Here is a 14,539-nt window from a genome sequence, read left to right as displayed (position 1 = left end):
CATATATCTTTGTACACAAGTAGACGTGTCAACATACATATAAAAACCTATCTAAGGGCTCGCCTGCACATTTACTACTTGTAACTTCTTTGATTCCTGGCACCATCCGATGTGACTTAGCAAACACACCCAGTTCCCTATAAAAGGTACATTTAATTTGGACAAATTAGGGGTGTTAAAATGACCCTTGGAAGAACAGATGAGCAAAATAAGCTCCCACCAATAAGGGGAGTTCACGACTTGGTTAGAGCAAGAGAAAGCTAGATGCTGTGACTTTAATATTAAGGCGATTAAGGATGTTAACAAAAGGCTGCGCGACAGAACACATATCTGGTGCCAGAGAGACATTGGAAATACTGGCACACCTAGACGGTAGAGGGGAAGACAGGCATAGAGCAGTGCCATCAGGCCAATGAAGCAACAGAAGACATAATAGACTTCTTTGCCACTTTTTGTGCAGAAGCAATAGCAGGCCAATTACAGATAGGGCAGGAAGCACAGGGGCCAGGAGTTTGCCAGCCCCCCATTGCTGTACATCCCCAAAATAGTTAACATAGATAACAATATGCACCAACACTGCTGGGTAGCAACTTGGGTGCCGAAGGGGGGATCCTGTAGCCCGATGTAGCTCCTTGTTTAACTCTGATGGTGATGGGTGGAGGGGTGCCTTATGGGAGAGCCTCTACAGTCCTCCAATCATCCCTTAGACAGATGCTGGCTGGCAACAATGAGAAGAGACAACAACAACATCCCCACCGCGTTACCGCACATGTTCTATGGACAGAAGGTGATTTGGAGAGCCTGGCTAAACAATTCCCAAATATTAGGGAGAAAACAATGATTCATGGAACAGCTACTCACATTAATGCAGTAATGCAGTGCTATTATCCCAGAGGGTCATATAGGAATTAGCATACACAGTAAGGCACGTTGACTTGCAGAAACACATTAGATGGCCAGACTAAGTCCAGGGAACTGAAGATGCCCTTTTTACATATAGTAAAAGAATAGTAACTTCCGTCTCTGAGATTCTCCCCGAAGAGACTGATTGGGAAAAGATAATAAACTGTAAGCAAAATAAGGGGATTCAATCTGCAACTCAGGTATCACTAACCCATATGATACCACACAGGAGGCTATAGCTAACTGTCACGCTCTTGCCTGTTGTCTCTTGCAGGAATGCTTTGAGCCCACCACTTCCTCCACCAGGTCACCCAAGACTGGACTGATATGCAGCCTTGCAAAGCCCAATGAGGCGAATGGCGAAGTATTGGGTAATGGAATGTTCCTTAACTGTCTTCGCTTCGTTCAGCGGCACATGGTGGTTTCTCCAACAGAAAGGGGAACTACTGAGCTGTGCTCTTCCAATACCCCATCCAAGTTCCGCCTAGATCCCCTTCAGACTAAGTTTTACCTGACATTTCTATCTTCTCTGTGTGGTGAAGGTGGCAGAGGCAAGCTTCTCCAACCAGTTGAACTTCACTGGCTGGGCCAAATGCTGCTACTTTGGCTTCTTGGGACTTGGATGTCTTCAATGCTGTGGTGAAAATGTCTCTCCATGTTCAGTGTCCTAATAAACGATTCCTTAATGAACTAAACTTGACTTGGTGATATTGTATAGCTTGTCTTTTCTTCTGTTTTCACAGCTACAGGGATGAGGAAGATGCCGAGAAGTCTGGGTAAAAATTGGAAGAGGATTGGCAAGCGCTTATGCTAAGAGCAGGCCACTTAACGTGTCCGTAGAGTAGGCAAATGTAATTATGTCCGTTAGTTGTGTTTCCCGAAATGTACAGGGAGCAGCAGTAAAAGCAAGTTCAAATTGATTGAGGGACCGTGATGCAGGAGTGCGCTAACCTGTTTGTTTTCTCTCCAGGTGGTGACCGAGAACTGGCGAGTGAGTTCCATCTATGCTGCCGCAGGCATAGCTTGTTGCGGCTTGAGTCGGGCGAGGAAGGATTTGAGATGACATGTAAGTGTTGGGAGGTCACTGTGACGATCCTTGCATGAACAGGGACAATGCCAACCACAGGTGTGCAGCTGGATACAGTTTAAATAGCCGTGGAGCCCAAGATGGCCCCTAACAGCTGGTGAAGGATGGTGGGAGTTGTGGTCCTGAAGCTCAAAAATGCCTCCCAGCTCCTCTTCCTCACCCCCGTCTTAGGGAGGTCCAAGAGCAAGTGCCTTTGCCTTTTTTTCTGCAGAGAAAGCATGTGATGCCCAGCTCCGTTCTGTAATCCCAGAGGGGCAGCCCTGACACTGACAAGTTTGTGGCCATTATGCTGCAACACGCCAACTCTCACCTCACCTCCACAGTATGTAAACCAGCCACATGTGCCCATTCTCAGTGTAGTTCTGCCATAATCATTTAAGTACACTGCATGATTCTAAAAGCACAATATCCATCGGCTAACTTAATCACATTAGTCCTCTTGTTCCTGGCTCTAAGTAATTGCTTGACTACAGCATACGTAGTTGGGTCCTTATTTGATTCTTTACATAATGATAATTCTTCAGGGACAGTGTGCATCCCAAAAAATAAGAATCTTGGTCTTAAATATAACCTTCTCAATTGCAGGAATGGTGGGAAAAGCAGTTTCACTGATGGTTTTGCAATAAGCACACTTGTCCGAGGAATTCTTCTCCCATGGACTCAAATTATACATTAGCGTCAAAATCCCGAAGGAACATTTAAAAAATAACGTACCATAGTCTTGGGCCTCATCATTGCTAAATAAGACTCATATCCCCCAGACGACTTGTTTCCCCAATATGTCAGCGATAAAGCTGAGTTTAGAATTGTTGCTACTGTCACATATGTGTATTTAATATCAAGGAGATAAGTTCATTTTCTCTTTGTGTTAATGGTCATTTCCCCTGGGTTTAGCTACTCATCAGCTTGCCCAATGTCAAGCAACATCTCTCTTTTTGTTGACATCTTTTTATTGGCATTTCCTAAACAAACAGCGACATTGCACTCCATCTTCCCCCCTCCGCCCCATAGAGAGCCCGCGTCCATATGTCGCCAATAGTAGATGTGGCGTTAAGCTATTCGAACAGTAACAACTATAACAATCCACCAAACGCTCCCTTTCCCCCCGCTCCCCCCACCGCTCCCAACTGGATATACCAGGGAAAATATTGTCTCACGTTTGTAACAAGATGTCAATCGTAGCTTCTCTATATTTGCTGAGATCTGGGTCACTCCACAATCTCCCCCAAAACAAAACGCCTACTTGCAATCAAATTCCCTCTACAGGGTAAATAGTTGCTGTACTTTTGGTAAGTCTCCAAACTCTCTTCAAAAAACATGCTCTTGTATACATAGTTTGAATGAGTTTTAAGAGCTCAAAATACCACCTCCATATAGCGCTACCTGCCTTGCCTGTAATTTGTATTCTTCTAGTGTTTAACAGACAATACTATTCCCCTGTTCGTTAGAAAATGTCACATTGGCCCCTTCATACCTGGTGAGTGTAGTAGTAGCTTTCTCTACCTGCTGGTCCCATTTCCCTGTGGTGTTAAACCTTAAGCTCAGGTAATTGTAGGCATGTACTTGCTCAATAGAACCCTCCTCTGTATCCAGGAATGGTGGACAGGGGGTGTTTGTTGTTTTTACTTTTTAAGACAATTGATTTAGTTTTCATGTGATTTATTTTTAGCCCCATTGTATTACAGAATAACATCATTTATGAAGAGACTGAAGAGCGTCAGTGCCAGGACATATCCTTGCTGCACCCCTTCTTCACTCCAAATGGCTACATAATTTCACCACTTAGGCTCCATTTTCACTGTAGCTTTATTATCATTGTATAGGTGCAGCAACTCTGACAATATGACCTCTGGGATGCTTAACTCATGGGGATTCTCCCATAATTTTGCTTGCGGAACCCAGTCAAACGCAGTTTGAAGATCAATGTAACGTATCGGTCCATCTTTCTCAGGGTGATGCATTTTTCCACCAGCAGAAGTCTAAAATATTTATCTACCTAACCTCTTGCTGGAAAGCTGCTTGCAGGTGGTCTATTAAATTCTTGTCAGCCACCTGTGAATGCAGATGTCCTAGTACTGCCCTGTCAAAGATTTTTCCCACTAAATCCAAAAGCAAAATGGGCCTATAATTCACTTTATTTTGAAATATTAAAAAATAAAAATAATAAAAAAAACTCCTAACCATTGACTAGTACATCATAATTGAAAAGTAAGATTTAATTTGCATAGTTATATGCATAAGAGTGTGCACAGAGAATAGGTCACTCCGGTGTGGAGCGACCCTGTTAATTTTGTCTGTCAAAGATTTTTCCCACTAAATCCAAAAGCAAAATGGGCCTATAATTAGATGGAGTCTCCCTCCCTCCTTTTGGTATAGATTGGCACTATTTCAGCACTAACCCAGAAATTAGGATCTTCATTCAAGGCAGAAACTGCATTGAGTAAACGCATGAAATATGTTTCCCAGATTCCCGGTTCCTATATGAGCAGGTCCATTGGAGGTATGTCAGGAACAGGTGGCTTATGTCTTTTACGACTAAGCAGAGCTTGCGTGACCTTCTCAAGTGTGTAGGAAAGTATTCTCACTGGGCGCTCTAAAATAGCCCTTTGGTCTGTCATAAATACTCTTGTTTTCCTGTTGAAATTGCTAACGTGCTCATGCCAAACTATTGCTGGTATATTCCCATGAATTATTCTATCATCTTTCCTTTGGATAGTCGATATAAATGGCCAAACTTCACATTATCATGGTTTTTAATGGCTACTAAAGATGTGTTCCACAGATTATCTGTACACTATTTTCCCTTCCTGCAATTAACCTTTTGTAATGGAGCCTCACTAATTGTGATCATAACATCTTAAAAAGAATACTATAGAAATAGAATACATAACATGGAATAATGAATAAAATAAGTAGCAATAAAAGTCCCTCATTTGACAAATATATTGATCATCCTTAAATCACTGTGTTCATCTTATGTGTTCATTAGATGAGTTCTGGTTTGCCTAGCCAGTGCTTTTTATAAGTAACACATACGTGTCCAATTAGTCCAAGGTGTGAGGGACCATAATACATGTATAAAAGCTGGCTGACACAGAGTTATGTTTCTAAATATTGATATTAAAGACTTGTAGACTGAGGGAGGGGTTATTATCACAGGAAAATGACCCGCCAGAAAGTTCTGGCACAAGGCACAGCTGAGGGATATTCGTTCGGGAGGGGTCAATATCCCAAGTGATAATGAACACTCCCAAGTCTAAAAGGCTCTTAGCACATAGTGGTAGCACATGTTTTGGGGTTTTGGTAATGACGAAATGTTACTTTAAAAGTGAGTAAGGTAAATAGAAAAACTAAAGGAAATGAAATGTTGTTTTATTTTGTCACATTTAAATATTAGGATTGTCTTCATAAGGTGAGTATTGTAATTGCAACTTGATGGAACTCAAAGAGGTTTAAAATGAACATGCATTAGGTGTCATGAAAAAGTAGATGGTTTCTCTATAAGAAAGTCAAAGCCTGTTTCAATGATTTAGCTTTCTCTTTCATGTGTTAAATATGATGTTGTATCAAAAAAAGGTCCTTCCAGGGAGATAGTGTTGTGTTGAAAACAATCACGCCAGGGAATTGCACTGTTGTTTCCCTGTCTGCTTCAGAAGACAGAATGTTCAGAATGCAGTCAAAATCACTACTTTTTGACTACTCTAAACATTTTGATTGGCTCGGAGGAGGTCAATACGACCTCCATGCGCTAATACAAATGACTGTCTTAAGGTATAATCGAATGGACAAAAGAACATATGAAAAGAGCTTGGTGGGATAAGCAGGCAAAAGGGATAATAGTTTGATGTCGAACTCTTGATGGTCCATGATACCTTTGTCCCATTAATTGTCAGCATGTTAAAGCACACTCAAATTGTCAGCCACTATCTTTTATGTGCGGACTACATGTCAAATTTGGCTTTATTACTGATTCAGACGCAATTGCCTCTGTATTTGGTCATTGTAAAAGAAATGCATGTATATGCTGAAGATCGGCAACCCCTGCACAGCAATCAGGGTAGTAGGCCAGTTTCCCTGACTCGTCCTAGGCCCAAAAATAAAGCATCCATCAGACAAACCTTTCAAGTAACTTTTTCAAGTTGCCCCACTCCTGAAAAATCGAACCAGGTCTCTGGGACAATTAATCCAACCAGGTCTGCTCCAACTCTGCCACCCTAGTGCCTGAAAACGAAAATATTCTCTCTCTCTCTCTTTCTCTCTCTCTCTCTCTCTCTCTCTCTCGCTCTCCCTCTCTCTCTCTCTCTCCACCCCCCACCCCCAAGTCGTTCTACTTGGATGTGTGATTTATTGGAGTGGTGTTCTAGTGCATGGTGCATGTTCTACATTCTTGGTTTCTAACCACATTATTGTGCAAAAGGCTTGGGCTACCACACACAGTAGCAGATCATTGTGCAAGTCCTTCCAGCGGGAGAGAAGTGCACTTATTGGTTAACAACAGGGGGAGCGAAACAGGCACAGACAACCAACACGAGCAAATCTAAATTGCAACATTAGCATAGGTACATGCTGCCAGTGTCACGACGCTGGTTAACATGTTACCTATAAAGGGTGTTGGTCCAAACCCATAACCCTTTTTGTATAAACAATTGGAAAGCTCATACAAATGTTTCATCAGCTCCAATGTGCCCCTCCCCAGCAGAATTCTAGAAAAGAATATAAAAAGGCTGCTACAATACTGTTCCAGTTCACTGACATTAAAGGTGCCATAAAAGTAATTAAAATACAAAATACTTTTTTGCCTTTGTAAAAACTGAAGATGTTTCTCTAATTAATTCGGTTATTCTCTATTTGTCTAACTGATCTCATTGAGATTGTGTTCATTACAAGCATGTTGGTATGGTAAAACAAAAATGGAGGCAATTAAATCACCACTACTTTTACCACACCACAATACTACGACTTTGGCAGTAGTGTGCATGAAATATATTTAAAACTTGGCTGGCCGAATGCAGTCCATATTAGCATCATCACCAGAAGGAATTACCACCCATGGCAGTAACTCCAAAAAACCAGCGGAAGTCTATTGACTCAAAAAGTAGGGATGAACACTGGCGCTCTGTCACTTGTAATCTAGCACATTTTGCCAGATTGTCAGTGGCATTAATGGATATTGAGCTTCTGTTCAAACTCGCAAGGAGGATTGTGCAGCATTGGAAGGACAGTTGTTCCACTACCAGAATATTACTCCCTTTTGTTTCTCCTGAGGATGCTTAGTGCCACGCTCTTCCCTTTATCATTAGCACTTGTACTATTTCTCATTTTTCCAGCATCTGTTGCCGGAAGTCCTAGTTGCTGCTACATCTACTTCACTGTAATAGTATCTATTAGCTCAATTCTGATTAACTTTGGTTCTCTTAAATCTTTCTCAGCAACAGAAAAGTTCCCAGTGAAATGTGAATATTAAGAAGGTTACTGAATGTGTTTCTTCAATGCTGTAGTTCATTCATTAAACTGTGACATTTCTTGCAGAGAGGAACTAAAAAGCAATGACAGACATTGCTTTCAAATCACCATGTGTCATCCAAGATTATGAATTGTGATAGCAAGTTCAGTACAAAACATTTAATCTCTAAAAAATATGACTTCTGCTAGTATCTCACTACATTACCCATTCAGTTGCAAGTATGAACATAGTTTTCCATTGGTAAAAGGTCTATCCAAACACGAAGTCCACCATTTCTCAATGGAAATGCCCTCTGATCTTACAAAAGGGATGCAAATATTAGGACAGGTTGCCTACTAATTCAGTGATACTGATGGGCCACTGAACATATACGCATATCTGGCTAGCTCTCACTTTTCTAGTGTCTGATGTTCTTGATGAAGCACTGACTACCACACTTCAGAACCATGATATGATATGATACGTCATTTATAATGTGCATGTACACAAGTGTTTCTAGGCTCGAAAAGACAAGGGAGGAAAGACAGAAGGAGGACAAAACAACAATTTTACTAGGCCTTTTGTCATTCAGATCGTGCAAGTGCAGGGGGAGAAAGGGGGAGAAGTGCCAGTGGAAGACGAGGGAGGGGAGAGTGCAAATTAACTCTTAAGTGCTGCCAGGGAGATGGCTCATAAGTGTTGAGAGTCAGGGGATCACAGATATAGTCCCTAAGTGGTTGGAAGGCCAAGAGGCAGTGGAAAGCAACTGGTCGCACATGTGCCTGGTCCCGTAAATTCAATGAGTGGCCAGGTAACCAGTAGAGAAACAGCCTCGAGAAGCATCTGACCCTCAGAGAGTTGGAGGTGGATGAGCCGAGGGCTCTAGAAGGAAGATGCTAAGGAAGAGAATGTTGGATGTAGTGTGGTCTCCATGCCCAGAAAGCCTTGTTGATGATGCAGAGGGTCTTGAACTTAATCCTTGCTGCCACAGGGAGCCAGTGGAGCAATTTCAGGGCTGGAGAGATATGATCCCTGGGCTTGAGGCCAAGGACAAGTCTAGCAGTCCTGTTCCGGATAAGTTGTAAAGGGCAAAGAGTAAAGGCAGGCAGATTTAGAAAGACAGACAAGCGGAGCATCGGTGAAGTGACTCCATACAGGACACCTCATCAAATCTTTGACTCCAACGAGGGGGACGGCAGGCTTTAGCATTGTCCATAGCATTGTCCATATAATGTAATACTTTCTTCAAAGGAATGCTTCAATCTACTTATTGATAAACTATAGAAAAAAAACATTTGGGTAACGCAGGGAGATACCCATTTGCGTTGAAACAGATTTTTATTCGAAACATATGTTGGCTGTTTCTGCTAACTTAAATACCAGGCAATAAACTGGAATACCAAGCAGTTGAAGACTTTGGGACATTTTGTATCTGGACAATTATTGTGAACTAGTCCAGTCTAGAGAGGACCAGTGCTCTGGAGACAGTGAGCTTGTGGGGGAAAGTGATAAAAGGAAGAATACCTCTTAGGAGGTGCAGCTGATAGTGTGACTTCTTAGAGACATCAGAGATATGAGGAGAGAATGAAAGGGTGGAGCTGAAGATGACACCAAGGTTCTTAGCCTCACAGGAAGGTGCACGTAGAGGGCCCAGGTTGGGCGGCCAGAGTAAGAGAGGGAAGGTCGGAGCAGGTGTCCCTATGTGGAGGATCTCGGTCTTACTATCATTAAGGCAGAGATCATTGGAGGCACAGCATTCCTGAATTGCGGAATGACAGTCAGGTATGAGAGAAGGAGCAGAAGAGACTGAGGGGAGCCTGAAGGAGAGCTGTGTGTCATCCGGATAACACTGAAAGTTAGATCAGAAACTTAATATGTAGTGGGCCAGAGGTGCCAGGTAGTGGCTAAAGAGCCAGGGAGAGAGGTTAAATCCCTGGGGACACCACATCTAAGAGAGAGAGAGAGATAGAAGAGAGGAAAGACCTAAGTTGGACCTTGGAGGGTCGATCTGAGAGAAAGGAGGTCAAACAGTCTAGGGCCTGACCAGAGATACCCAGGTTGTCACAGAGATGTTTCAGCAGGATGGTGTGGTTGTCTGTTTCGAAAGCAGAGGATAGGTCAAGGATAATCAGGACAGAAGGAAGGTTAGAATCACGATTAGAGAACTAGTCTTCATGGGTGTTCAGCAGAGCAGTTTCCGTGCTTCTGGTTGCACTGAAGCCAGGCTAGTGGTCATTGAGACAATCAACAGATTCCGCATGCAGATTAAACTGGGAGATGGCCAGCTTTTCCAGGAGTTTGCCCAGGAAAGGAGTGATGAAGATCCGGTGATAGTTTCCCGTACAGAAAGGATCGGCAGAGGGCTTCTTAGGAGGGGGTGCACAATCAAGTGATTAGGGAGAGGGGAGGTTCCAGTGGCAAAAGAGTTATTGCAGAGCTGGAACAAGGGTGTCAATGTGGTCCTTGTTGGTTCTGGAGTAACAGGGGAGCACCTGCTTTGATGAGACTTTCATAGATCGGACTTGTCTAGAAACATCGTCAGGAGTGAACAGGGAGAAGGAGGAGAAAGGAAGAGGAGATACGGCCAGAAAGGTGCTTGGAATGGTAGAGGGAGAGGAAAAGGATGCAGAGAAAGAGGCGAGAGTGGACAGAATGTCCTGAGTTTTAGTGGTGAAATGAGATGCCAGAGCAGTGCAAAGGTCCTGGCAAGGAACAGGAGAGGTGGAGACTGCCGCAGGATTGGCCAGCTCCTTGCAAATTTTGAAAAGTTTGGACGATTTGTTAGAGGCCGCGGAGATGCAGGCTTGGATGTAGGCTCTCTTCTTGGAGAGGACATAGAGTCTGTGTTGCCCTTGGAGCAGGAGGCAGGTCAATCTTTTCAGAGGATGAGCCTGATTCCCTTCACTTCCTCTCAGCCACCCTACACTTGCACTTGAGGGTGGTGGGGTCGGAATTGTACTGAGAGTTGCACTTGGATGTGGGCTTCAAACAGATCTTCATGACAGGTGCAAGGCCATTCAGAGTCTTAGAGATTGTTAGATGAAGGTTGGAGAGGGTTGTGTCAGAGTGTGAGTCAGCCAAAGGTGTAATAGGAGGAGAGAAAGTGGCAGCAAAAGCCTCCACTGACAAACGCTTCATGGGACAGATGACTGAGAAGGTGGGTGGCAGTTCTGGGGTCGGCATAACTTGAGGAGCAGAGAGAGACAGGTGAGAAGAGAGAATAAAGTGGTCAGTCCAAGAGAGAGGAGTGGTGAGAGGGTTGGAGAGTGGGAGGTCTGACAAGATCAGAACATCCAGGGTGTGCCCTGCAGAGAGAGTCAGGCCAGAGTTAAGAATATGTATATATATATATATATATATATATATATATATATATATATATATATATATATATATATATATATATAGAGAGAGAGAGAGAGAGAGAGAGAGTCACAGAGGTTGCAAAAGAGCCCAGAGGAGCGGTTAGTAGGATCCAAGTGGATGTTGAGGTCTCTGTGGGGGAAGATGAGAGGTAGAGGAAAGGAGGGAGGAGGAGCGGTCAGCCCACTCAGAGAGAAAGAGGGCAAACTGGGCAGGCAGCCTGTAGATAGTCTCCACAGAGAGAGAGAGGGGAGATAGAGAACCTGCAGACCAGGCATTCAAAGGAGGAGTAGGCCTGCGTAGGAATGACAGAAGCAGGGATCGACTCTGGGAAGATCAGGGCTACTCCCCCTCCAGGACAGTTGGTTGTGGGTTCGGAGAGGATTGTGCAGGCATCAGGAAGGAGAGTGTCAAAGCTTGTGACAGAGCTGGTTGTGAACCAAGTCACTGTGAGACTGAGTACATCCACCATGGTTTTTAAATTGAAAAAATACACCAGTACCGTGGTCAGATATCTCAACTTGATCAATATATAGTGAGGGTTTCTAGAGTCTGGCCTCTCTAAAGTTTGTCAGACCAGTAGAAACAAGTAAAGCCAGGAGGAGTTAAGCCATCTTTCGTATTATTTTCCCTGAACTGTCTCCATGCAGTGTAACTGAAGTAAACTGTCAGAACCCCCCACAGCTCCCCCACTCGAATTCAAGATATTATTTTGGATTTCATTGAGAATCAAACTGAATACAGAAATAGAGGTTCAGAAACAGTTTTTTTTTTAAAAAAGATTGTCTGTTCTGATAGCATACATATTTGACACTGCCATGTTTAAATATGTTTAAATGTGTTCCCTGTTCCCTTCAATAACATGATCCTCAATTACCTACTCCTCTCACTCAGTTGGGGCATATAATATCACTTCCACACAACAGTCCATAACATGATTTCTATCTTTTCATGGTTCATTTTAGAGTCTGATTTGGCGTGTCGGGTGGTGGTCCTTGCTTGGCTGGTTGCACAGACTGAACAGGGCTAAGGGCAGGCAGTAGATTCAGCTCTTTTTGAGAGTATCACAAAGCCTGGATAATTTTAGTTTGAGCAAACAATAAAACCGCTCCACCACCCTGCTTGCCTACAAGTGGTAGGCAGTACGAGGTTTGTCTATTCCTAGAAATTGGCTGACCTCCCCAAAAACCTCACTTACAAAGTGGAGCCCATTGTCAGACCTCAGAACTCCACAGAAGCCCCACCTGGAAACACATCCCTCGAGGAACCTTGCTGCAGATTTGGTGTCACAAGGTCCTGCCTCTATCCATGCGGAATATGGGCACACTACTACGAGTACTTACCTGTATGTGCTGCATGTCTCCATCATGTTGATATAATCTATATAGGGCTCATGGAAATGCCCTGTCGGGCAGGGCCTGTTGCCTTTAATATCTTGAGTGTATGTCCAGGATGAAACCTTTGTTAAGTGCTATGGGGCAAAAATGGGAATGGGGAAGGGTAAGATGGGGATTTTAACGCCCCGCCAAGGTCGGCATGGGGCGGAAAATCCGCCAACCCCCATGGCGCTATCGGCAGCTTTCCGCCGTGCTCCACGGTGCATTTAGCACCGCGATTTCCGCCAGGGTCGTAATGAGGGCCATAGTATATAAAAATTCAATGGCGCAATATGCGCAAGACTACTACGAGATCAATGAACATTCGGTCTCCACCCAGGCTATTCTGTGGCAAGCATTCAAAGCTTGCATAAGGGGCCAATCGATATCCATCGAAGGGAGAATCCTCAAAGATATTAGGTCTAGTCTAGAGAGGCTTGAAACGCAATTAACATCACTACAAAACGAGTATGCCACGACCCCCACCCCACAATTGGCCACTGAAATTTAGACCGAACTGGAGGAGTATCGAGAAGCGGCGGACCAAGAGATAAGCTATTTTGACAGGCCCATAGCAGCGCGTAGATACGGGGAGGGGGAGCGTCCTGGGAAGCTATTGGCCAGAGTAGTACGTGGAGAGAGGGGACCCAGTAGTATAATCTGTATAAAAATAGAAGACGGTACGATGTCCACAAACCAGAATGGAGTGAAAGACACACTTTACAAGTTCTATAAGGAATTATACTCCCCCCAGGGCACAGTCACTGACATCGAGATAGAACAATACCTCTCCAAGATACCAACAGCGCTTATTGCAGAATCGACTAGGGAATTACTAGAGGCACCCATTAATGAGACTGAAATATATGAAGCAGTAAAAGCTCTTCCCAATGGAAAGGCTCCGGGTAAAGATGGGCTAGGAGCAGAATTCTATAAGGAGTTTAGTCAAATCCTAACACCCAGACTACATGCTGTCTGGAGGGAAGCTCTGGAAATAGGAGAACTCCCCGAAACCACGAGGGAAGCAATAATCACACTTCTACTTAAGCCAGGTAAGCCCCCGGGAGAATGTGGTTCATACCGCCCGTTATCATTAATAAACACTGACGCCAAGATCCTGGCAAAAATATTAGCAACAAGACTCACACCATATATGCCATATATGGTACATGAAGATCAGGCCCGTTTATAGTGGGTAGATCTACAGCCACAAATATTAGACAATGTCATCAGATAATGAACTCTATACCCGCTACGACTCAGGGGATAGCGGTCTCCCTAGATATGAGAAAAGCATTCAACACAGTCTCATGGCCCTTTCTTTTTGGAGTGCTACGAAACTATGGGTTTGGCCCAAAATTCATAAAGTGGATTCAGATACTATATACACGACCACACACAAGGATCAGAGTAAATTGAACCCTCACAGACATACTGGAACTGTTGGGAGGTATCAGACAAGGCTGCCCGCTCTCCCCCTTGCTTTTTGCCTTAGTTATAGAACCATTAACAGACATTCTCAGATCTCGTTACAGCTCGTTTGGGATATGGCTTGAAGGCAAGCTGCAAATTATAACACTGTATGCGGATGATATACTTTTATATCTCAAAAAACCAGACAGTATGCTCAGCAAAGTCCAGGCGGAGGTGGAGAAATTCAGTGAATACTCAGGATTGCGCCTCAACCCCCACAAATCGGAAATATTTCCGCTCACAGACGCCATACCACAGCTCCGGAACCTTCTCAGACTTATATGGAGTCCGATACACATAGTGTATCTAGGTGCCCAGATAGTCCACATAGCCAGAACGGCCCAATTATCCCGAGCATTGAACTACACAACATTAGGGGAAACACTGTGCGCTAAAATGAACGATGGAATGTACTTCCAATATCAATGGCAGGGCGGATAGCCTTAATCAAAATGGTGATACTACTGAAACTTTTCTACCTCTTTAGTACAGTTCCAGTGTGGCCCGGCCTCACCCTGTTCTCCAAATTCAATAGAGCCTTTATAGCTTTTGTTTGGGGAGGACACCCTAGATTGAGCTGGAGAGTCTTGACAGACACATACCCAAGGGGAGGACTGATGGCACCAGTTGGGCCACATGTTTTCTTAACCCTACCAACACACCCCAGTCACCGCAAGAGAGAGAGGCAATAGGGGTGCTACAGAGGATGACCAGACCCACCCCGAAACAATACAATAGACCAATCCCTCCAAAGTCACAATCGCGGCATGGTCCAGAATTACTGACATATTTGCTGCCAGTAAGTTATTTCATCCGAGTATGCCAATATGGGGAGACCCATATACGCCACTCAATATTGAAGGTGAAATAGCAAGACATTGGAGAGCTAAAGGT

Source organism: Ambystoma mexicanum, chromosome 10 (assembly GCF_040938575.1).
Source record: "Ambystoma mexicanum isolate Mex_15411 chromosome 10, UKY_AmexF1_1, whole genome shotgun sequence".
NCBI lineage: Eukaryota > Metazoa > Chordata > Amphibia > Caudata > Ambystomatidae > Ambystoma > Ambystoma mexicanum.
The sequence above is the reverse complement of the archived record's forward strand: the minus strand, read 5'-3'. Positions refer to the sequence as shown.